Here is a 24,194-nt window from a genome sequence, read left to right as displayed (position 1 = left end):
TTCAACGGTGTTTCACTACCACAGTGCACGATCAGGTTCTGGGACGCCGTGCATTTTTATTACTGTGGATGTATGCTGCGCGTGTTTGATATCAACCCTTTAGAAAGGAGGCAACTATTTAACGTAATTCACAACCACATCCAATTTTCGCCCATACTGTTTTATGTAGCTCTCTGTGTGCCTATAGCGTTAATTTGCGTAACCCCAGCATTTCCTACGTGAATACTATTTGTACTTCTAACACTGTTACGCGGATCGTAACGTAACAAACGCTGTGCTATTGTCGTGACATTCTCACCTGCTCAATTGCTTTTTTTTTATTTCTGTCCTCGATTTGTTTTCTTTTTCGCTGCATTCATCTACCACTGCTTCTTCGGATTTTCTGTTTGTTTTTATTTGCTGTTCCTTGCTTAGCAAAAGTGCACAATTACTGGTGCCTTGATGGGTATTTTCGTGAATGAATTAATGGTTAAAGTACCTGTCGAAGCTTTAATGTTGCCTCTTTAATGACGAAGTGAGACCCACTATTTCTAATGCTCAAGAATGCATATGAACTTTTATTGCTCCGCAAGATTCATGCGTTGTTTCCGTCATAATCAAGGTGCAAGTTCTGCTTCTCTGCCTCTTCTGTGAGGCCTACGCTCAGCACCGCAACCAGCCGACTCAAGGCGTACAACGAGGCGTCAACTACGGCGGCTACCCTACTCCTACAGCCCCTTACGCAGGAGAATACAACGCCTACGCCTCTGTGAGTGCAAACTGTATTTTTTGGAGACGTCAGAACGCAAAAATACTCCCAAGCTATCGACAGCACTGCCCATCAAAAACGATATCCGATATTTGCTGGCTTACGTTCATTACCCCAACTCATTATCTTCTCACTATAAATGCGGAAGCATTCTTCGGGACGCTTTCACGGGGTATAGCGGTAAGTAACCACGTGTCGTCATGTCTTGTTCCCTCTCGCGAGGTCATAAACTAACTTCGTAAGCGTGCGGTATCCCGACCGTATTGCCTGACTACACAGAAAAACTATATAATACCTTAATGTTCTCGACATCATGAGTGCGATTCCTCTAATAAGGCATAACTCGTTTATTAAAGTTTGTTGCTTGGTGCATCTGTTCAGTCAGTCTCGGCAGTAAATGCACCTGAGTATTGCACTGCTTCCGCCTTTGCGCACTCGTCAAATAGCCGCTTAGCAGCGATCCTGCAAAGGTCTGCCATTTCTTCCTTTGTGCACATCAGCAAATCGCTTTTTAATAAGCACATTATATACGGGGTTGAACTTGGTTGGTGTATGTTATTCGAAAATTTTGGAGGACACTTTAGCTTCGCTTTCAAGAGTAGGACGCCATAGCGCAATCGGGCCGTGTTCGTATCGCCTTCCCAATCGCCAATCGGACTTCGCTTATCTGTCGACACCTAATCCGTGTCGCAAGGAAAGCCAAAGTGCGGACGCGCGCCGTTTCCTATATTCATGCATGCGGCGTGACGGAACACGGAAAGCGAGCCCGAGGCCATTTGCGCCATCTTGCGGGATTTTTGCCAAGCCGCTGAAGAACCTCCGAGATGTGCGTATACTACCAACGCTAAATCGTGTACATAAATAACTCGCCGTTATTTAGTTAGAGGATGCATGCGTGGTACCCGAGCTGCTCCACGCATCGCGCCTCGGAGCGAGGGGTCGCAGGTTCGAATCCCCAAATCGAACCGAAGATTTTTTTATTATTTCTTTATTTGCATCTGCTCGAATTTTCGCTCTCGGACAACGCAGATTTTTCGCTCACAACGAGAGACGCCGCCGCCGTCACCACCGACACCAACACCGGCATTTCTGCGAAACGAGCTCTTTAACGCTATCGCGTTAAAACACTAACCAGAGTTACCTGCTTCGATTAGCAGCGATGCGTTTCAATAACCTTAGAAAGCCAGGATCTCCATATCATACGATATCTTTCACGATTTGTTTTTTTCTTCATAGCCGTTTCTCACTTTTATTCCACTCTTTAGCAGAGCAAAACTGTAATGCAGCGTGAGAAAATCTGTGAAATAAATAGTGTACAACTGCCTACGTAATTAAAGTTAACGAACATTTCATTAGATAATATCGGGTGCCGCCTTCCTACGCATACCGTTATTATATATCGCCTAAGTCTTGAATGCTGTGCCCTCCAGCTTTTCCAGAATCCAGCACCGTACAGTCTCGGCTACGATGCAGCGGGCCAGTTCAACAGTCGCCAGTTCGGCACAGGGCAGGATGGCGCTGGCATTCTGAGGAACGGTTTGTACGGCTATCCACAGTCCAGCGGCGTCTACAACCAGATGAACTATGCCGACGCCAGACAAGGCTTCCGGGCCACCTTGGCCGCCGTGGGCGCGAACAAGCAGGGCACGCTTCCCGCTGTCGGCAGCATTTCGGCCTTCAACGCCCTACCGACCATCCTGCCTCCTGCGGCAGGGTCTCCCCAGGAGGCTGCAGCTGTAGCCTACGGCCCGAGGGCAGCGGCACCTAACACCGGGCGTTACGGTGGTTACGACCGGTCAACACCCGACCCGTACGCGCTCGCCGCTCGCTCTTTCGATTACGCTCAGTACGGACGTTACGGCTACGGATCCACCGCGGCTTCTCCCGTGGTCCCTTCTACAGCAACTTCTCTCCCTATGGTCCTGCCGGGTACTCAGCTGGCTACAACCCCGCTCTTAATGGAGGAGCCGCCGGTTACGGAAGCCAGCCTTCCGCCCACCAGGGCTACAGGCGTCGATAGAAGGCATTCCAGACAGCTGATATCAGCACGCGCTACAAGTATTAGGAAATTTCTGAGCAGTTGACAATCACAACCTATCCTGCATCTCCAAAATACCACTTGAAAGAGACAATAAAGACGTATTTCGTCAAGACATAGATGTTCTATGTGTCATTATGACTGTGGCTTCTGTAATGTTACTGTTGAGCAAGATTAGGCTGAAATAAGATTCAGGGCCCACAAGCCAGGGCAGCGGAGCTGTCTTTGTTTTCAATTGAACTTTCGACAAGATTTGCCGCTCCCTATGACCTTCTATTAACTTGATATATGCATTACAGTTGAACCCACTTATAACCATATTTAAGTGCCACGAAAATTCCGTTATTACAACGTCCGGATAACTGTTCAAACAGGTTCCATCAAAAAAGCAAAATCGGGAGATTGAGGGCTCCTGTGAGAAAATTATTATATCGTACGGTATACGCCAACGCACATCGGTGCGAAGAACGATACAGAGGAAAACAGTCAACTGCCGATTTTTGGACAAGCTTGAAAATTCGGACGCTTCGGCTAGGAGACTCATAGTGTCAGTGTATAAGAACATCTGAAACGTGAAAGCGCCGAAACTTTTCGAAAGCTGAATTACGGGACTTTCCGCTCAAATTAAAGGCCCGAAATTAACTAATCAATTGAAAACACCACCGCCGCCGCGTCGATCACCACGCAGGATGAACCAGCGCTTTCCTGAGTCTATCCGTTTCAGGCCGCAGCGGATTGCAAAACTCTACTTTCCCGTAGTGCCGAAATATTGTGTGGTCAAGTATACAAAAAACCCGAAGGAGCTGCTGTCACTGCGCGAGAGCGGCAGTGCTTTTACGTATAAACACCCATAGGCGTGCGCAGGGTTCCCCATCAGGGGTGGCAAAGGTCGTAGCGCCCCCCCCCCACCCTTATAAGTTAATGTATGGGGCAGGCTTTGCGCCCCCCCCCTCTCAGGTGATTAGGGGGGGGCGCCCCCCTGCCCCCCCTGTGCGCACGCATATGTAAACACCGGAAATGCACGAAGGTGTGATGGCGGCAGGCAGCCAATGCGCCAGTGCGGCTTTATAGCTGATAGCCCTGTTATGTTAAGCATCTTCAGCTAACTTCTTGATAGTGCATATGGCCTGGCGTAGTTGTAAGTGTGCTGCACACATTGAAAAGGCGACAACCCAAACACGCCACGCCACCGTTCCCTGCTACGTCTTCGTGCGACATCGCAAAGACGCGTTTCTTGAAGGAACGAAAGCTGCTCGCCATCGCCGCTTAGTTGTGCGGTCATAAGCGGAATGGGTACGAAGAACACGCCAACGGCAAACGCGTGCATGCGGTACAGCAGGCGCCCAGGCAGTGACGGTGTGAGCTTGTGATAATAGGCGACTTGTGCACAAAACTAACTATATACCGATAAAACTTAAGAAGTCAGGAGAGGCCCCGCCCAGACGACCGAAGCGATTAAAGAAATAGTCCCGCTCACGCACGCGGTAATGCTCTCCGTTCGTCTCATGACGTCAGCCTGGAGTGCGCGCCCATTGGTGCGGGCTTTCGTGCATCCGCCTCTGAGGAGGAAATGCCGCGGACTTCTAAAGTTGTATCCGACTATACACCAGAGCACGCCTGTCTCGCACCCAGGCTGCTGGCGAGCCGAGCGGATACTCTCGCACCCAGACGCCGGGCTGACCGGGCTGCCAAGGCGCGCGCGGGCTGCACCTAGTAAACAGGGCAAGCGGCAGTTCTGAGGCTTTAAAGTGCGAAAAAGTACCCGTTCACGCCGCTTCAGCGTATCAGAGCTCGTCTGGGCGCTACTGCGTCGTCTTTGGATGCCAAAACAAGCAGCGCAACAAGAGGATATTAGCGTTGTCTGCGACGATTACGACGCGCCACGGAAATAGTGCCGGTGCGGTGTTTTCAGCTTCGCCGCGAGTGGATAACTGTGATTCAAGCAAAAAAACTAGGAGCCGAGTGAAAATGCGCGAGTAAGTACACTAACTGCGTGTATTCCGCATTGTGATGCCCACCTATTTCATTTTGCGAACCTAATTTGCGTGACACGCAGCTGGGTTAATTGAAGGCAGGCGCGAGCTTTGTGTGGGGGTGCACTTCATACCTTTGAGCATTTCCTTTGACGACAATCTAGTGCAAGGTAGTGCTTTCAAGCACAAGCAATCAGCATGCTTTGCCACTTTCAACGTAGTATTAAGCTATAGTGCTTTTGATGGCATCCACGCCTTCGAGATTTCGTCTTCAAAAGGTAATAAATGGCACGGTGCTCCTCCACAGCTGGCCAGAATTTCGTACTTTCATTTCAGTGTTTGATGTCCCCAAATTTATTTGGACACGAGGCATCCAGCTGCACATAATACAGATATTGGCACGTAAGTAAACAGTACTCGCGCCAGTGTCCTTTACGTCGCAGGCGTAGCTAACCGGCTTGACTAAGAGTAGCACAGTTTCGCTTGTAAAGCACCGTCGTTACAAGAATAAAATCGCGCAGGTAGCTTCCGAAAGGGATCGCTGAACGATACTGCAGGTTATACTCTTTGATAGCACGCTTTTGTGAGCAAGACGCATTATTGTAAGAGCGCTCGTGAAACAAAAATTACGTTCCGCGAAACTACCCGTAAAGCGTACTCTAATTATTACGCGACGCATGCTGAAATAATGAGTTTTCACAAAACTTTGTGCACAACTTGTAATATGGGGCAACAAAACATCGTTTCACTCTTTCGTGAGCTGCAATGCAATTAGGATTCATGCGTACTACCGCGAGAACGTTTTTTTTACAAATGTAACAGCGTACGTATCTGACGAGGTTGCTTCCGCAGCCCACTCAGCACGTACTGTATACATTGTGGACTTGCATGAGCAAGATGTTCTTGATGTTCCAATAAAATTAGCGAAAATGTCCAGGCTAGAAAAGACGCGAAACACGCTCTCCGACGGGCTGAGTTTCGGGAGTTTCACGTTTGCTCTGCTTAGCGTCTGCTGGCGTGGCAGCCCGCGCATGTTGTTTCGTCGCGTGTGCGATAGATGGCGCGACGCGCGATGCAAATATGGCGATGCGCATGGAATTCGCTGTGTTCTGGTCTATAGGAACGATCGGCTTCACGCGACAGCAAGTGCTGCTTTTGAAGGAAGCGGTGGAGATGTTCGTACGGAATGCCGTGTAGATCGGAGTAGGCTACAGCCTACTCCGATCTACACGCTAAACTATATATAGTTTAGCGTTAGCGTGATAGCGGGGGTTAAGGGAATAGCGTTACCGTGCCGCAAACGTTGGTTGCGGAAAGCGGGTTTTAGTTTTTAGCTGGATAGCGTTTACGTGCCCAAGCCAGGACGGTGGCGCCACCTAGCGAAGGGTGAATGCGTTAAAAAAATTGAAAAGAACAAAACCGAGAATGCTCGCCTGTATCCCCGCACGCAGCAATATTACTCCTTTTTTTAGTGAAAATAAAAGTAAATAAATATGAACTAAGCACCAAAAGCGAAAATTTTCATGTTGCAGACTTGTTTACACTTATCTTCTAGATAGGCCTAGGGACGTTCGAAATGGGAAGCGATCTCAAAAAAAGAACATGGCTGATCCACGACCTCCTCTATAAACTTCCGACCTGCTCATGCCGCCGCTCCCCGTGTCGCCAGTTTTCTTTAGTTCCCCAAACTGCCACCGCACGCCGCGGCGCCACAACTGACCCCCATCTATGCCCTATGGCATCGCCAGCTTGCGACTTTGCGGGCTTCGCTATCGGTTGCTGCCTCTGCAGGGTCTGCCTGTTCGGCGCGTATAGTAGGCGCTCGCCTTTGCGACATTCGGAAGTTATTGTATGGCATCAGTGACGCGCGATAACCTCGCAGTGACTGCACAATCAGAAGCAACGTTATAGGCAACGATAGCAGTACATTCCCCCAATGGTGCGCTGCTGCGTTTTCAAAGGTTTATGGATTTTTTAAACTCGTACCAGCTATGTACGCAGAGTTCCCGGCGCATCATTAGGCGACATCCCGATTTTCCTATGTATACATTTGTACGAGATACTACGAAAGCCGTCATTTCTGAAGAACGGGGTGTCGATCGAGCGCTCTTTCAGCAATGATAACGACGAATTGCAAAAGAAATATATCGCAGACCTAAACTGAGAGCGCGTTAATGTAGCGTCGAAGATGAATATGCAGAAGACAAAATAATACTCAGCGAAAGAGTGTTCGCGACAGACAACTCAATACGAGAATCTGTAGAAGAGCACTCTAGATATACCGGAGAGCCTACTCATGTCTAGCAGATTTACCAAAGATTTAGAATGGGTGCATTCTTAACCCATGGCTGACAATACCACTGTCACAGAATGGGAAAGTGTACATTAACTATTCCAGTTTGCCAGTTCTAACATACAATGAAGAAACTTGGAGAGTGACAATGAAACTACAGAAGTTAAGAACCACGCATGCAATGGAAGGAAAAATGATAGGAGCAAAACCAAAGCTAGGCAGCAAGTGTATTTCAATAGTATTTTAGAGATACTTTTGAGTATCTGTATCTCTGTATCGAGATGGATTTGCAAAATGGTATTTGTATCTCAGTAGTGAAATATACTTGTACGATGTACGTATCGATCATATCGCGATACAGCTAGTGCAGGACACGGGTATCATACATCGTGACTTTTTTTTTTTGTCGGAACTGAACTCAATGTGTTCAAAAGGGGAAAGGAAGACTTTTTTTTGTCCTAATCCAAGCAAAGGCACGCCGGCAGTCTGTGACACTGTGCGGGCGGCGAAGGGTTCCTCACGCGTGCAGAATGGCCCATCTCATAAAGTATATTTTTTTCGTCTTTTTGCGAAAGCATTTCGGAAATATCCCGTTATGTCAAAAACACATATGTATCTCAGAACCTGTGCTTGAGGCTCCCAGCACATGTATTTTGATATCTGTATTTGGGAATACTTTTCTGTGTATCTCTGCCCAGCCCTGGGTAAAACTAAAATATAGGAAGACAGGAGAGTAGATAAAAAAATATGTGCAACTGACATACTAGTTGATATTCGGGTGACCGCTAGCGTCGAATACAGTGTTTCGTAGTCCTGCAGAAACTCGGCTTTAGGATGAACCCACCATCAGCCCTTGGACGAATTATTTTTGCACATACAGCTATAAAGACCGATAAGGTAGGGCACCATTGCAAGAAATAACGCCAGGAATATAAGGACTGCATTCTGCAGGCCATTCTTTGTATATTATGTTTGATTTTTTTGTTGCCTACACGTTCCCGCTGCTCGCACGTAGACGGATACATAATGCAAAGGCCTTCGCGCGCTTAGATTTTGGGTCAGGTGGTCAACATTAGTAAGGAGCCCTCCACTTACGGTGCTTCGCATAGGCAGAGTGTTGCTTTCGGACGGTAAAACTCTGTGAATCAGTCAGTCTAGACGCTAGAAACTCGAAAAAATGCGACAATTACGCGCTCACTGGTGCGCCAGGAACCCAAGACCAGCGTGCGCTCAATGTAAACGAAGCCGCCGCATCGTCTGCTATGGGGGTAAGTGCTGGCGGCACCTGACGGCACTTTCGGTCCCTATCCGCAACTTTTCAGGACCGCGCGCCGCCGTAGGGGGAGCGCCGATGAGCAGGTCGTAAGTTTATAGAGGAGGTCGTGGGCTGATCCCTCTGTCATAGGAATCGGTATAACACGAAAGTGAAACGTGACTTCACAGACGTAGTTGAGCGTTTGTTGCGCATTCTTTCGCCCCAAGGGCGAAGGAATGAATGCTACAGCAACAAATTGTAATGTCACGCGAAGAACGGCAAGCAGCTCGAAACTTGCAACGCGCTGCTCAAGCAGAAAGGACGCACGGAACGAACATACACAGGATGAGAGCGAACTAACTGTCACATTTGTGACTTATTTCTGCGTGAGCACCGCGCTCCTTTCGCAAAAGCAGCCGCTAGTGAGCCAAGTGACCTTCGTGCTCTCAACGCGAGACGTACAAACCACCGCGATCAGGAGATAAGCGCACGCACAAGCGACCACGCCCTGTAGACGCGGGCGCTCGTCGCAACGGCGACGACCTTTCAAGCGCGCTCTTCGTATACGCTCTTCGAGCCCTTCGCGCCATCTCGCTAGTGATAACGAAAACACGCTCGAACACAGATCTCCGAGTACAGCCACCGGCAAATGGTGTATATAAATAGCTCGCCGTTAGCATTGCGAGAAACGTGCCGTCCGTGGCCGAATCGTTTCGCGCTGCAGTGCGAGGGGTCGTAAGTTCGATTCCCGGTGACGGAACTTTTTCTTCTGGTTTGTTTTCTTTGCCCACTGTTAGTCTTTATATTTAACAACGCCATATCCGTGACGGAAATACGTCAGTGGAGCCGTGGTGGACCCCGGCATAAAACACTTTCGTGTTAAAACTACGCTAAGTTATCCGTAATACCATGTCGTCGAAGCTACCTGAAGGCAAGGGAAGCCATTTCGCACAGTCGTTTGCTACGAAGAAGTGGGTCCATCCACATCAACGCTAAATTCAGTTCGAAGCGGGCTTCCAAAACTGCCTCCATGTTTTACGTACACTACGTTAACCACGCAAAGACGCTAACGCTAAATCTGAAAAATAGCGTGCGTACGGTAAACGCTACGCGTCGTTTACGGTACTGCGCATGCGCACGTCTATCCCGCTATTCCGCTAAGCATGCTATACCGCTAAACCCGCTAAACTATAACTGTCTATTTAGAGGGGTGGAAAGGCGACAGGTGAGGCGCGAGGGTGATGACACCGTGAAGTCTACAAAACAAGTTCCTTTGTAGAGGACGCCGCGACGTTGGAGTGCTGAGTGGCATAGGCGTACAGAAGTCTCCCTTATGGGGGGGGGGGGGGGGGGGCTGCAAAGATTTTTTGCATCCCCCCCCTTTGGTCGAGTCCAAAGAACAACATGCTTCACAATGGACGAAAAAAAAAACGGAAATGAAGCGAGAACGTACTTCTCACGATGGCTTGCCTTTGGTCCCTAAATTTCCTGCAGTAAAGATGGGAAATACACAGTTGTTGGAAAGCAACATCAGGGGCCTTGGGCTGCCATTATCCTCAAAAACCTACGTGGCCTTGACCCTCTTTAAAGAACGATGGGACAGGTCCGACTGAGTAATCGTATGGGGCGTGCATTGCACCCCCATTATAGTCGGATACAGCTTAAAAAGTCTGCAGAGGGCCCGCCTAGACGAGACCGAAGCGCGGCCGCCGATCGTCTCCGCGTCTAAAGAAATAGTCCCGCTCATGCGCCGAAGGCGTGGTCACCAGCCGTCCGGCTCATGACGTCAGTCAGGAGTGCGCGCCCATTGGTGCAGGTTCGTGTTCGTCGTCCTTTGAGCAGGAAATAACGCAGACTTCTAAAGTTGTATCCGACTATAGGTGATTGTATCCGAGCAGAGGCGTGCGCACGAGGGGGGGCAGGGGGAAGCGCCCCCCTCGTGCGCGTGCCTGTGCTGGGCGAGGTGCAACGGCTCGAATTTCTTGTTTTCTTATTTCTTTACAAGTACTTCGCAATCTATTACATTTGGGTAGAGACCCCCAGCAGCCAGACGTCACTATTATAACTGATGATGCGGAATGGGGCATTGTAGCAAGCGGTTTCTTTCACCATAGAAACCGTGTAAAAGATGATGGTGCAGCAGTTTCTCGTTGTTACAACCGATACATCCTTAAAACCGGTATCAGTGTTAGTTGGAGCGGCAGTGTACAAGTGAGCCAGAAGCTGTAGCAAAAAAAAAAGATCACTGTTTCGCTTAACCCTTTCAGGATTTACGCCGTACATCTACGGCATCATCTAACAGGCACCAAAGGGTTTTCGCCGTAGATGTACGACAAGTAGAAATTCCGTGCATGTACGATATGTACGTAACTTTTCATGCGGTCCGTCGGATTTAAAACTCAAACTGTACACAACGCTCGTAAGATCCAAATTGAGATACGCGTGTTCTGTTTGGGATCTATCTAGATCCATATAAACTACAGTCCTTGAATCCGTTCAGAACTGTGCAGCTCCTTTTGTGCTTTCGAATTACTCCCCCCACGCCAGTGTATCTTCAACGAAAGCTACTTTAGGACTACCAACACTTAAGTCACGCCGAAAGTACTTCCGCTCAAAGCTATTTCACAAGGTTTTTACACTGGCCCAACACTTAAAAATGATCTTTTCCTTCCCCCAGATTAGGTATCTCCACGGTTCGATCATAATCTTCAAGTTAAAATTGCCTTATGCCGCACTAACACTTGTAATGCTTCTTTTTCGCCGCAAACAAGCAATGGCTAGAACCACGTTCCTGCCTCCGTTGCTGCAGCCCAAGAACCTAACGCCTTCAAAGTTGCAATTAATAACATTTTGCTAAACCACTCCTCTCTGTAATGCCCTCGCGCCCTGAGAGTATTAAAATGCATAAATAAATAAACAACAACAACAACAACAACAACAATAATAATAATAATAATAATTATATTATTATTATTATTATTATTATTATTATTATTATTATTATTATTATTATTATTATTATTATTATTATTATTATTATTATTTGATTTGGATACACAAACAAACAAAGGCACAGAGGAAACAGGGAGGTAGCAGGCTGACAGCTGCCGCGTAGAGTGGAGCAATGCCTATCTGATCTCGCTTTGCTCCTGTGTTTCAGCAGGCAATTTTGCCTATGCTTGAGATTTCGACCCCTGCCGACTAGCTATATCTACTGGATAGTTGGATTACGCCTGTCGCTTGCGCTGAAGCGCACGCACAAACAGCTCAGCCGATGCGCCTTCTATCGCGAGACTGAGCGACCAAGTGCCGACTTAGCATCGGTAATACTTTCGCCTAGTCACGTGGTAGAGCAGCGGCGACGCTCCGAGTGAGCGCAGCTGCGCCGCCTCTCCGCAGCCGATCATGTGGTGTGACTTGGAGCCAGAGAGACGCAGGCAAGGTCATATTATATCGGTCGCTAAACTTGAAACGAGAAATGGACGAAAACCTATTGCCACAGACATAAATAATAATAATAATAATAATAATAATATTATTATTGGTTTAACGTCCCAAAACCACGCTATGATTATCAGAGACGCCGTAGAGGAGGGCTCCGGAAATTTCGACCACACGGGGTCCTTTAACGTGCCACAGACATAAAGGCCCGCGGTACGATTGAAGCGCGACTAGTGAGGAGCGGACAAATAACGAAAATCAAATACTCAATGGAATTTGTTTTTCAAATACTCTTAATTTTATATATGCCAGAGTAAACTAGAAATTTATTTTACGATTTATCAGTATCCTGGCTATATAGTTGATTGCCTCATTTTTTTGGTCGAGCGCCATAAATGTGTGGGGGGGCGGGGACGTATACAGGTAGTCTGCAATGTGGGCGATTTGCCATGGGCTTGTGTTTAGTTCGGCCGGTTCGGCGTATTGTCGAGCCAAGGAGGCATCGCTCACTTATGCGCGGTTGTTTCGTGCGCATCTTCTGTAGGTTATTTATTTGCTTATATGTTGTTATCTGTCGTGACACTTCATAGAAGACGAACTAGCTCGCACAATCTGTAGATAACCGCTCCTGTGATTGCAGACTACTTTCGCTGGTCGCGCCTTTCGTGGCGGTGAATGCGACACGCTAAGCGAAGAAACGCTGTGCTGTAAAGTTACGAAAGGGATACTTTCAAAGCCGTTGTATCGCTCCAGACGTTTTCCTCGATTGAGCAACGGGAGTTTTCGAACTATTGTGCTATTGTTCTCGTGAGCCGTTTTATCATAATTTCTTCATCTGCAAAGTATTTTGGTGTACATTGCAAGTACACTATTTGGCTAATAAGAGGAGCGTGCCTCCCCAATATTTCTTGTTGATCTTCCTTTTCTCTGGCACACGCAATAGGCGAGCCGTAAAGACGCAATAAGATCGCGTAGTTATTAAAATCATGTAAAAGGTCAGCAATTAAAAAAAAATCAATTTAGCGCCAGGTAATGCAGTTGCACGACGTCGCTGCCGCTTCTGACGTCATATTTTTTTTCAATGTTTGCTTGCTGTTAGATATCCCCGCGATACGTAGATGGCTACGGTGGCAATGAGCCGCCAACTATGTGAAACGGGCTTCTATGGAAGTTTCGCTACCAGTTTACATATACCTTGACGCACGGACGAAAGAGCGGCGGCAGCGGCTGTATAGCATCCGAGCTGGCCATGAACCAAGAGCTGTCTGCTATTTCTGTGGCTCGCGCCTCGAGCCATGCGGCCCTTCTTTTGCCAAGGCCGGCCAATAGTATGTGCAACAAAATATTATGTGCAACAAATCCGACGTCGGCATACAAAATCTTCCTCACATGCGAACGTAATAACCACCGATACCGCGGCTTGATCTTCGAGTGCAAAGGCCACAAAGTTAATTTCATTAATTACCTGCCTTGACACCACGCCCTCAACGACTTGCGGCCGCTCTGCGTGACAGCTTACACATTATTCAGCTTGAACAAAAGTGCTTGCACAAGTGCGACCCTGCAACACTTTGACGCTTGCACGCGAAACACCTGCTTACAATACGACGAACATGTTGCCCTCTTCGGACCGATTCAATGCAGCCTTGATTCGCGACGATGGCAAGTGGCCCTAGTGGGGTCAGTGTATCAGGTGAAGGGAATTCTGTCTGTCTCCTTAAAGAACACAGACATACCATAAATTTTCCAGATGGCGTCACCTTGCGGCGATGAGCAGTCGTCGTATGACAACTCATCTAAACGGCTCTTATGCTTTTCCCGAGTTGGCTGTGCCAATATAGAACCACATTCGCTGCTTTAAATACTGTTTCACGGGTGTATAACAATTAGGGTTGCGCTGGAACATACGCGCTTGCATTGCACCGCACATATCGACTGTATATAAAAAACTGTACGCTACGCAGGTGCACCTGTCAGGAAGATTTGTTGCTAATAACGTCAAAATTTTAAAGAAAACAAAAAGTCAGGTATACACACAGAGTGCTCGTGTGTCTAATGCATCGTCTTTGTACTCGTCTTGCGCGCTGGAAGCGCCATTCCTGTCTTGCCAACATAGTCCCCTTAGTAGTTTGTGTGTGACCTTTTGTGTGACGTTGTAGACGAAAGAAAATAATAAATGTTAGAAACACCTCGGTGTCCAAACATTTGGGTTAGATTATATAAATAATGGAAGTACTCAGCGAACAAAAAACCGGGAAAAGATATAAGGCGTTCCATAGCACTTGTGTCTTTGTCCATGTGAAATCTCTCTAAAAATGTTCGGTATTGGTGCACTGATTCTTGTGGACCATAGAAGAAAGCGACACACTTTCATCAAGGTAAGAACTTGCCAATTGTGACCTTAGACATTGTTAAAGAAAAGTGACGGTACGTATGTATTAAGAAAAAAGGGAAAGAATATGTTTTTCAATGGCACTGCGCAGAGGACGAAACGGGACAGCGGGCTTTACTGCCAAACTATTACACGTAGTCAGGAGCCGAAAACTGTTCGCAACCTCGCTTACTACACCTTCCACTGAAGTGTACGCGCCCACGGCCAGTACGCTAAATGAATTTCACAGCAAACGCACGTTTTCCGTGATACGGGGTTTCAGTCGAAATGCCGCACAACACTGCTGTTTTGCAAGAAGTAGATGCGAAGCGCTGAATGATAAACAGCAGCAGCGTGGATTGCGAGTTACGCGCACGCAACAATTTCCCAGGCGTCGTCCACGGTGGTATAAAAGCTAGCCGAGATGGGTTAGCTGCCACCAGAAGACATCGCCGGTCGCAAGGGAGACACTTGGCCGAATACGACGCCACTGGTGAATAGCGGAAGCTTGAAAAACGTCGCGATGATTTCTGCGGTGAGGCTTGGTACAACGCTCTTTATTCCGCGTCAAACTGCCATGGCAGTATACATGCATCTACAGCTCGTAGTTTCGTTTGTTATTTTTGTTGAAGTGTATGAAGGGACATGATCGCATACATTAATTTTGCAGGCCTGCGTATTTGTACGAAGTCGGTATGTACCGTACTGCCCTCGGCTCGTCTTCTTCAGTTTCGGTTTCCCCTTTCTCGGCGCTTTTCAGTCCTTTCAGTCACAAATCGTGCCTAACACACACCACTTTTGTGTCCTTTCCTTACAATCGATAATATGACAAGCATATCCGGAAGTAATTCAGTAAATAGAACTGTCAATATTTTTTTATCCTCCTATGAGCCTTAGGCTCTTCAAATATTTTGTGATCGCACAGGCGTACAAATGCGTAAGCATAGCTGTAAGGCTGTCAAGCGATGATGGGGATACCGGGAGTTGATATTATGCAAATATGCGATTATATGTCATATTTATGCTACAGGAAAGTTTCCGTTCATAAATCTGTACAATTTTCGTATTGGTACCGGTTGGACAAAAAGAAATAGTAGTCTTTTATAAAGTATCATCGTACAATTTGACTTCACAATGTTCCTTCACATCAGCGGCCTCCCATCCTTGCGACTTGCAGCGTGCTTTTAAATGTCCGCCCCCGTACATCTACAGTACATAGCGCAAGCCACCGTATATCCCTCGTGAGAATATCGATGTTGCCTGTGTACAGGTACTCTTGAAGGATGAACGCTTTTCCTGCATTGACGTACAATGTCTGCTTTAATATACGAATGTGCGTTACAAAGCATTCCGCCGAACAGAGCAGGTGGTACGCGCGACTTTCATATTACAAGTCCATTAATGGCATCCTACAAGAAGTTACGCGTCATAAAAAGAAAGGCAGAAAGTTTACAAGTGTATGTTTCGTTGTTCTTCTGCAGTTTTCCTTCATTTGCTTGAAGTCGCATACCAGTCCTATTTCATGGAAGTCCACTAACTTGACCAATGTGGCAGATGTGACGTGTGAAACGATATTTCACTATTATCGTGCGTGGTCAGGATCTGGGACGCCGTGCTTTTTTGTTACTATGGACGTCTACAGAGCATGTTAAATATCAACCTTTTAGAAAGGAATCAACCCTATAATGTAATTCACAGCCACATCCAATGTCCGCGTATACTGTCGTATGCCGCTTTCTACGTGCCTTGCGCTAATTTGCGTAATCCCAGCATTTCCTATGTGAATACTATTTGTACCTCTAACAAGGTTACACGACGTTGCCCTATTATCGCGACATTATTACCTGTTGAATTATCTTTCTTTTTCCTGTCCTCAATTTGTTTTCCTTTTCGCAGCATTCATCTACCACTGCTTCTTCGGGTTTTCTGATTCTTTTTATTTGCTGTTCAATGTTTAGCAATAAGTGCACAATTACTGGGGCCTTCATGGGCATTTTAGTGAGTGAAATAATGGTTAAACCACCTGTAGAAGCTTTAATGTTGCATCTCTAATGAAGAAGTGAGACCTACAATTTCTAACGCTCAAGAATGCATATGACCTTTTATTGCTCCGCAAGATTCATGTGTTGTTTCCGTCATAATCAAGGTGCAAGTTCTCCTTCTGTGCCTCTTCTGTGAGGCCTACGCTCAGCACCGTAACCAGCCGACTCAAGCCGCACAACGAGGCCTCAACTACGGCGGCTACCCTACTGCCACGGCCCCTTACGCAGGAGAATACGATGCCTACGCCTCTGTGAGTGCAAACTGTATTTTTTTAGGTCATAAATACGAAAAAGTTGTCTGAAAATGTCGACTGCACTGCCCATCAAAAAAGATATCCGATATTTGCTGGGTGAAGTTCATTACGCCAACTCATTATCTTCTCATTATAAATGCGGAAGCATTCTTCGGGACGCTTTCACGGGGTTTAGCGGCAAGTATCCACGTGTCGCCATGTCTTGCTCTGTCTCGCGAAGTCATAAACTAACTTCGAAACCTGAATGTTCTCAACATCATGAGTGGAATTCCTCTAATAAGTGACACCTCGTTTTATTAACGTTTGTGGTTTGGTGCATCTGTTCAGTCAGTCTCGCCAGTAAATGCACCTCGGCATCGCACTGCTTGCGCCTTTAGACCTCGCCAAATAGCCGCTTAGTAGCGATACTTTAAAGGTCTGCCACATTCTTCCTTTGTGCACATGAGCAAATCAAATAATAGTAAGCACATTATATACGTGGTTGAACTTAGTTGCTGCACGTTATTAAAAAAACTTGGAGAACACTTAAGCTTCGCTTTCAAGAGTAGGACGTGATAGATTAATCGGACCGTGTTCGTATCGCCTTCCCAATCGCCAGCCGGGCTTCTCCGTCGACACCTAAGCGTGCCGCAAGGAAAGCCAAAGTGCGGACGCGCGCCCTCTCCTATATACATACATGTGGCGCGACGGAACACGGAAAGCGCGCCCGAGGGTCTTTTGCGCCATTTCGCGAGATTTTTGCCAAGCCGCTGAAAAACCTCCGAGATGTGCGTATACTACCAACGCTAAATCGTGTACATAGATAACTTGCCGTTATTTAGCTAGAGGACGCATGCGTGGTGCCCGAGCTGCTAAACGCATCGCGCCACGGAGCGAGAGGTCGCAGGTTCGAATCGCCACTCGAACCGAAGATTTTTTATTATTTCTTTATTTGCATCTGCCTCGAATTTTCGCTCTTGGACAACGCAGACTTTTCGCTCACAACCAAAGACGCCGCCACAGTCACCACCGACACCAATACCGGCGTTTTTGCGAAATAAGCCCTTTAACGTTAAAACACCAACCAGAGTTACCTGCTTCGATTAACAGCGATGCGTTTCAATAACCTTAGAAAGTCAGGATCTCCATATCATACGACATCTCTCACGATTTGTTTTTTTTCTTCATAGCCGTTTCTCACTTTTATTCCACTCTTTAGCAGAGCAAAACTGAAGTGCAGAGTGAGAAAATCTGTGAAATAAATAATGTACAACTGCCTATGTAATTAAAATTAACGAACATTTGATTAGATAATATCGGGTACCGCCTTCCTTCACGTACCATTATTCGATATCTCCTAAGCCTTGAATGTTGTGCCCTCCAGCTTTTCCAGAATCCGGCACCGTACAGTCTCGGCTACGATGCAGCGGGCCAGTTCAACAATAGGCAGTTCGGCACAGGGCAGGATGGCGCTCGCATTCTGGGGAACGGCTTGTACGGCTATCCAGAGTCCAGCGGCGTCTACAACCAGATGAACTATGCCGACGCCAGGCAAGGCTTCCGGGCCACCTTGGCCGCCGTGGGTGCGAACAAGCAGGGCACTCTTCCCGCTGTCGGCAGCACCTCGGCCTTCAACGCCCTACCGACCATCCTACCTCCTGCCACAGGGTCGCCCCAGGAGGCTGCAGCTGTAGCCTACGGCCCGAGGGCAGCGGCACCTAACACCGGACGTTACGGTGGTTACGACCGGTCAGCACCCGACCCGTACGCACTCGCCGCTCGCTCTTTCGAGTACGCTCAGTACGGACGTTACGGCTACAGATCCACCACGGCTTCGCCCGATGGTCCCTTCTACAGCAACTTCTCTCCCTATGGTCCCGCCGGCTACGGAGCAGGATACAACCCCGCTGTTAATGGAGCAGCGGCCGGTTACGGAAGCCGGCCTTCCGCCCGCCAGGGCTACCGGCGTCGATAGAAAGCGTGCCAGACAGCTGAGATCAGCACGCGCTACAAGTATTAGGGAACCTCTGAGCAGTTGACAATCACAACCTATCCTGCATCTCCAAAATACCACTTGAAAGAGACAATAAAGACGTATTTCGTCAAGACATAGATGTTCTATGTGTCATTATGACTGTGGCTTCTGTAATGTTACTGTGGAGCAAGATTAGGCTGAAATAAGATTCAGGACCCATAAGCCAGGGCAGCGGAGCTGTCTTTGTTTGCAATTGAGCTTTTCGGCGAGATTTGCCGCTCCCTATAATCTTCTATTAACTTGATATATGCATTATAGTCGAACCCACTTACAACAATATTTAAGTGCCACGAAAATTCCGTTGTTATAAGGGATAACTGTTATAAACAGGTTGCATGAAGAAAGCAAAATGGGGGGATGGAAGGCTGTTGTGAGAAAACTATAATATCGTACGGTATATGCCAACACACATGGGTACTAAGAACGATACAGAGGACTACAGTCAGCTGCCGATTTTCGGACATGCTTGAAAATTCGGACGCTTCCGCGAGAAGCCCCATAGAGTCAGTGTAGGAGAACGTCTGAAATTTGAAAGCGCCGAAACCTTTCGAAGGGTGATTTTTCGGACTTTCCGCTCAAAGTAAAGACTCGAAATTGCACTAATCATTTGAAAATACCACCGCTGCTGCGTCGATCACCCACAGGACGAACCAGCGCTTTCCTGAGTAGATCCGTTTCAGGCCGCAGCAGATTTCAAAACTCAACTTTCTCGCAGTGCTGTTGTGTTATGCGGTGAAGCATACCAAAAATCCGGAGGAGCTGCTTTCGCTGCGCGAGAGCGGCCGTGCTTTTACGTATAAACACCGGAAACGCACGAAGGCGTGGTTTCGGCAGGCGGCAAACGCGCCAGTGCAGCTTCATAACTGATAACTCTGTTATGATAAGAATATCACCTAACTTCTCGGTAGTGCATATGGCCTGGCGCAGTTGCAAGTGTACTGCACACATTCAAAAGGCGACAACCCAAACACGCCACGCGACCGTTCCCTGCTGCGTCTCGTGTGACACCGCTAAGACGCGTTTCTTGAAGGAACGAAAGCTGCTCGCCATCGCCGCGCCCTTGTGTGGTCAGAAACGGAGTGGGTACGAATAACACGCTAACAGCAAGAGAGAGAGAGAGAGAAGGAATGTAGGAAAGGCAGGGAGGTTAACTAGGCAATGCGTCCAGTTTTCTACCCTACACAATAGGAGGGGGAATAGAGGAGTAAAAGAGAGAGAAGGATATACACATGTCACATCACACACACAGTGCCGAGTTTCACAGGCGGTCGCTCAGTGGGGTTCTTTTCAAGTACCGCAGGAGGGCTCGTGTGGCTTTCTGGGCTGATATGCTGCGCGACCAGGCTCCTAAGATCTTTGCTTCATTAAAGGGCCGGTCATCCAGGCTACCCAAGGCACACTGGAGAGTCCGGCGATCTTCATCAAATTGGGCACAGTGGCACAAGAGATGTTCAATAGTCTCTATACACTTGCAGCTTTCGCACATGGATGAATCTGCCATGCCAATGCGATGGCTGAATGAGTTAGTAATCGCTACACCGATCCACAACCGCCACAGCATTGTAGCGTCACGTCGAGATATCTTGGATGGCAGTTGTAGCTGGAGTAATGATTCAAGGTTCTTAGGGCGAGGATTGGAGTTAAGCGGGTCACTGTGGCATCAGTGGTAACCACCTCGCTGACGACGCTGCATGCCCGATGTGCCCACGATGGAGCGCCCACACTGTTCATACCCTTGTCAAGAGTAGATGCAGCTAGAGAACTTCGTCGCATCGCGCATAATGCCACGCTTGCGCACTGGAATTCTCCACGCTAACAGCAAACGCGTGCATGCAGTACAGCAGGCGCCCAGACAGTGGCGGCGTGAGCTTGTGATAATATGCGACTTGTGCATAAGATTACCTAGGAACGATCAGCTTCACGCCGCAGCAAATGCTGCTTTTCAAGGAAGCGGTGGAGATTTTCGTACAGAATATCGTGTTGAGCGGAGCAGCTTATGCGTTATATGCCAACACACATTGGTACTAAGAACGATACAGAGGAATACAGCTTCATTGCAGCCCCCCTGCCCCCCTTTTGGTCGAGTTCAAAAAACAACATGCTTCACAACAGATGAAAAAAAAAACGGAAACGAAGCGAGGACCTACTTCTCACAATGACCTGCCTTTGGTCCCTACTTTTCCTGCAGTAAAGATGGGAAATACACAGTTGTTGGAACGCAAAAGAATCCGGGCCGCCATTATCGTCAAAAACTTGCGTGGCCATGAACCTGCTCTTTAAACAATGACTGGACAGGTCCGACTGAGTAATCGTATGGCGCAGACTTCGCGCCCCCTATTATAGTCGGATACAGCTTAAGAAGTATGGAGAGGTCCTGCCTTGACGATACCGGCCCCGCCTTGGTGAGATCGAAGCGCAGCAGCCGATAGTCTCCGCGACTAAAGAAATAATCCCGCTCATGCTTTCGGCAATGTTCTCCAAAGGCGTGGTCACCGGCCGTCCGGCTCATGACGTCAGTCAGGAGTGCGTGTCCATTGGTGCAGGTTTGTGTGCGTCCTCCTTCTGAGGAGGAAATCACGCAGACTTATAAAGTTGTATCCGACTATAAATGATTGTATCCTAGCATAGGCGTGCGCACGAAGGGGGCAGGGGGAGGCGCCCGCCCCCATCTGCCCCCCCCCCCTAGTGTAGCGGTTAGGGTGCTCGGCTGCTGACACAAAGGTCGTGGGTTCGATCCCGGCTGCTGCAGTCGTATTTGGATGGAGGCGAAATGCTAGAGGCCCGTGTACTGTGCGATGTAAGTGCACATTAAAGAACACCAGATGGTCAATATTTCCGGAGCCCTTCACAACGGCTTCTTTCATAATCATATCGTGGTTTTGGGACGTAAAATCCGAGTTATTATTATTACCTGCGGCTTGAAGACCAGGACAAGAGTGGGGGAAGATAACTGTGATCTTATACTAGTGTTCTTGCTTATCAAAATGATATCATTTCTTCTTCAATAATAATTGCTTGAGCCATAATACAGCGTTTGTTCTATTTGGATACAAATTTGCATAAAATTATATGGCTTGGCTACTCATGGCTACTTCTGGCTTGAGTGCTGGCTACTTTTCAAGGCAACCCAATGGAAGCTGTGGATGGCATCCACGACCTGCAGTAAAGCCTCAGTGATACGATCACGGCTCGTACAAATTTCGGGGAGATACGAATTTTTTTGTGGTCCCGGCCAAGGCCCATTAGCCATCACTGTATTGGAGGGCGGTTGTTGCGACCCGATTTTCACCCCGCCACGTTTGATACGAACGTACGCTAGCGCACAAGTACATGCAGGGGCTGCCTGCGCTGTCGCGGAAGACGCGGCAGTCCCGCTCGGGTGCGGGCATGCGTGCTGCGCGGCCATCAACTGTGAGTCTTGCCTCCAAAATTGTGCGCCAGAATCTTAGAGGTCGTTATGCGCCTTCGCGTTTAGATTACAGATGGCGTTGACGTCGTGTTTGTTAAAGTGCACGTTATGCGCTTCTGCGCTAACAGAGACGGACCTTCGTGGGCTGGAGGAACCCCCAGTACATCCAAAGTGGGAATGGTCAGGCTCCAACCGCGAAGGGAATACACGCAAAGGTGGGGGAATAGGTATCTTGAGGCGGTCCGGTGCGATGTGGGAAAGATTGACCTGCCCATGCACAGAACACATGTGGCTCCGTGGTAGCATCCTAGGGATTCCCGTGATAGTAGGTGTGGTTTACCTCGCGGTGAGCAATGGACAGCATGATGGAAATGCTCGAATTATGAAATGTGTGTCAACGGATGTACAACGATGGGCAGCTAACAGAGAAGTTCTACTCATGGGCGACTTCAATGGCCATCTGCAGGCACTGGAAGGGTTGCAGGATTTTAACGGAGACCTGGTGGAACTGACAGCACGTGAACTAAACTTGGAAATAGCCAAGCTCCGCTCTGACTGCGAGGGTGAATTCACATGGTGTGCTAGGAACAGCCATTCATGCATTGACTATGTACTTATATCGCCAAAGCTGTCGCGCCACGTTACATCAATCACAATAGACGAGGATGGGAAGATCAGTGTGGGAAGTGATCATAACCGAATTAAATTGACCTTCTCGACTTCCACATGGCGTCAAAAACGGACAGACTGTCGTGAGCCGGCCCCACGCTACCTACCGGAAGAGACATATGAAGACATCGCTCAAGAGTTTGAAGGCAAGCTCATGAATCTGGAGTCGCCTTCTTATGACCAGTATGTAGAAGCTCTGCGACAGATAATGGAAGCACATGAAGTATGCGTTAACTCCTGTGGGGGGAGGGGGGGTGCGTCGGAAGCCATGGTGGGACAAGGAGGTCCAGCTGGCACTAAGTGCTCGACGGGAGGCGAATCGCCTACACAGAAAAGCGGTAAGGACACTCCTGCCACACGAATGTGCAGAGATGTGGTACAGGTACCTTGACTGCAAAAGAGCTATGCAAGCAATAGTGCGACGCAAGATTGTCGAGCACATGGCAAGCAGCTGAAAGCCTTAACTGAAGACAGGCGAAACGGTTCCCGGCGGTTTTGGACATATGTGTCATCGCTTGACAGGAGGGCAGCCATGCCGCGGATTCGGAACGAGGAGACGGAATTGGCCGTGTGCAGGGCTGGGCAAAGATACTTTGAAATTGTATCGCGATACGATACAAGATACTCTGGCAAGAAGTATTGGAGATACAGATACAAGATACTGCCGCAGTAACTGTATCCGATACGATACTTGGCAATTGTATCTTAAGATACTTCGATACATTCTCAAATTTGTTATTATAGATCCATACGCTGTAGACGCCTATGCACGAAAATGTCTGCTTGAAAATTTCTTAACTGTGACCTATTTTGTTTCACTTGAATGAAATGTCTGTTAGTATCTCAAAAGTTTTGTCTTTCTTGCTCAATGTACATTGGTTTCCTCCCAAATCAACTTATTGGGACTTGCTTTAGCTTCTTCACAGGACAACCCTTTATACACTTCGCTGACAGCGGTTCTTGCTTGTCATTTTTGCAGTTGATGGGAGTCGCTGCTCAGCTTACCGACCAGCTAGCGGGCTGCCATATAATCACAATGACGTCAATAAGAAACCTTCGCACGACGCCGCAAATACCGGTGTGGACTTTTACCTTGTCCGTAAAAGACAGTTTGCAAAATACCGTATATCCGGACAGGTGTACAGCAGCAACAACGCTGGTAGCGACTTATTGTTTTGGGGGGGGGGGGACGCATGGTGTATACGGGGTTTGAGACCGTTCGCTAGCGGCCTGGCCGGCACATATGACCGTCTCCGTCCCATTTGGTTTTATTTTCTAAATAAGTATGTTCGTGAGCTACACAGACATGACTGGTCACAAGCATTTCATTCGTGAGGAACATGTGGTCATCTTGTGCTGAAACAACACCGTGGAACAAAAACTCTATATTTCAATCTGCGTCCAGATTTCACTCGTTGTGTACATCGGTATCGATGTTTCTCGAATCCTGACTCCAAATCCCCTTCAGAAATGACCTATGTATGAGACATGGGAAAGGCTTCCTTTCAAATGGCAACGTCATTTTGTTCAAACTCTCTCCGACCCCACCATCTTCACTGTCCCGGCCCTTGGAGCTAAATTTCGCGACTGCGGCCCGCCGGCTATGAGCTGAGTTTGAGACCCTTGGTGTATACTAGATGACGTCAAACTGCAATGAATTTGCATGTTCTACTTAGCTGCTAGCGTA

This window comes from Rhipicephalus sanguineus, chromosome 3 (assembly GCF_013339695.2).
Source record: "Rhipicephalus sanguineus isolate Rsan-2018 chromosome 3, BIME_Rsan_1.4, whole genome shotgun sequence".
Taxonomy (NCBI): domain Eukaryota; kingdom Metazoa; phylum Arthropoda; class Arachnida; order Ixodida; family Ixodidae; genus Rhipicephalus; species Rhipicephalus sanguineus.
The sequence above is the reverse complement of the archived record's forward strand: the minus strand, read 5'-3'. Positions refer to the sequence as shown.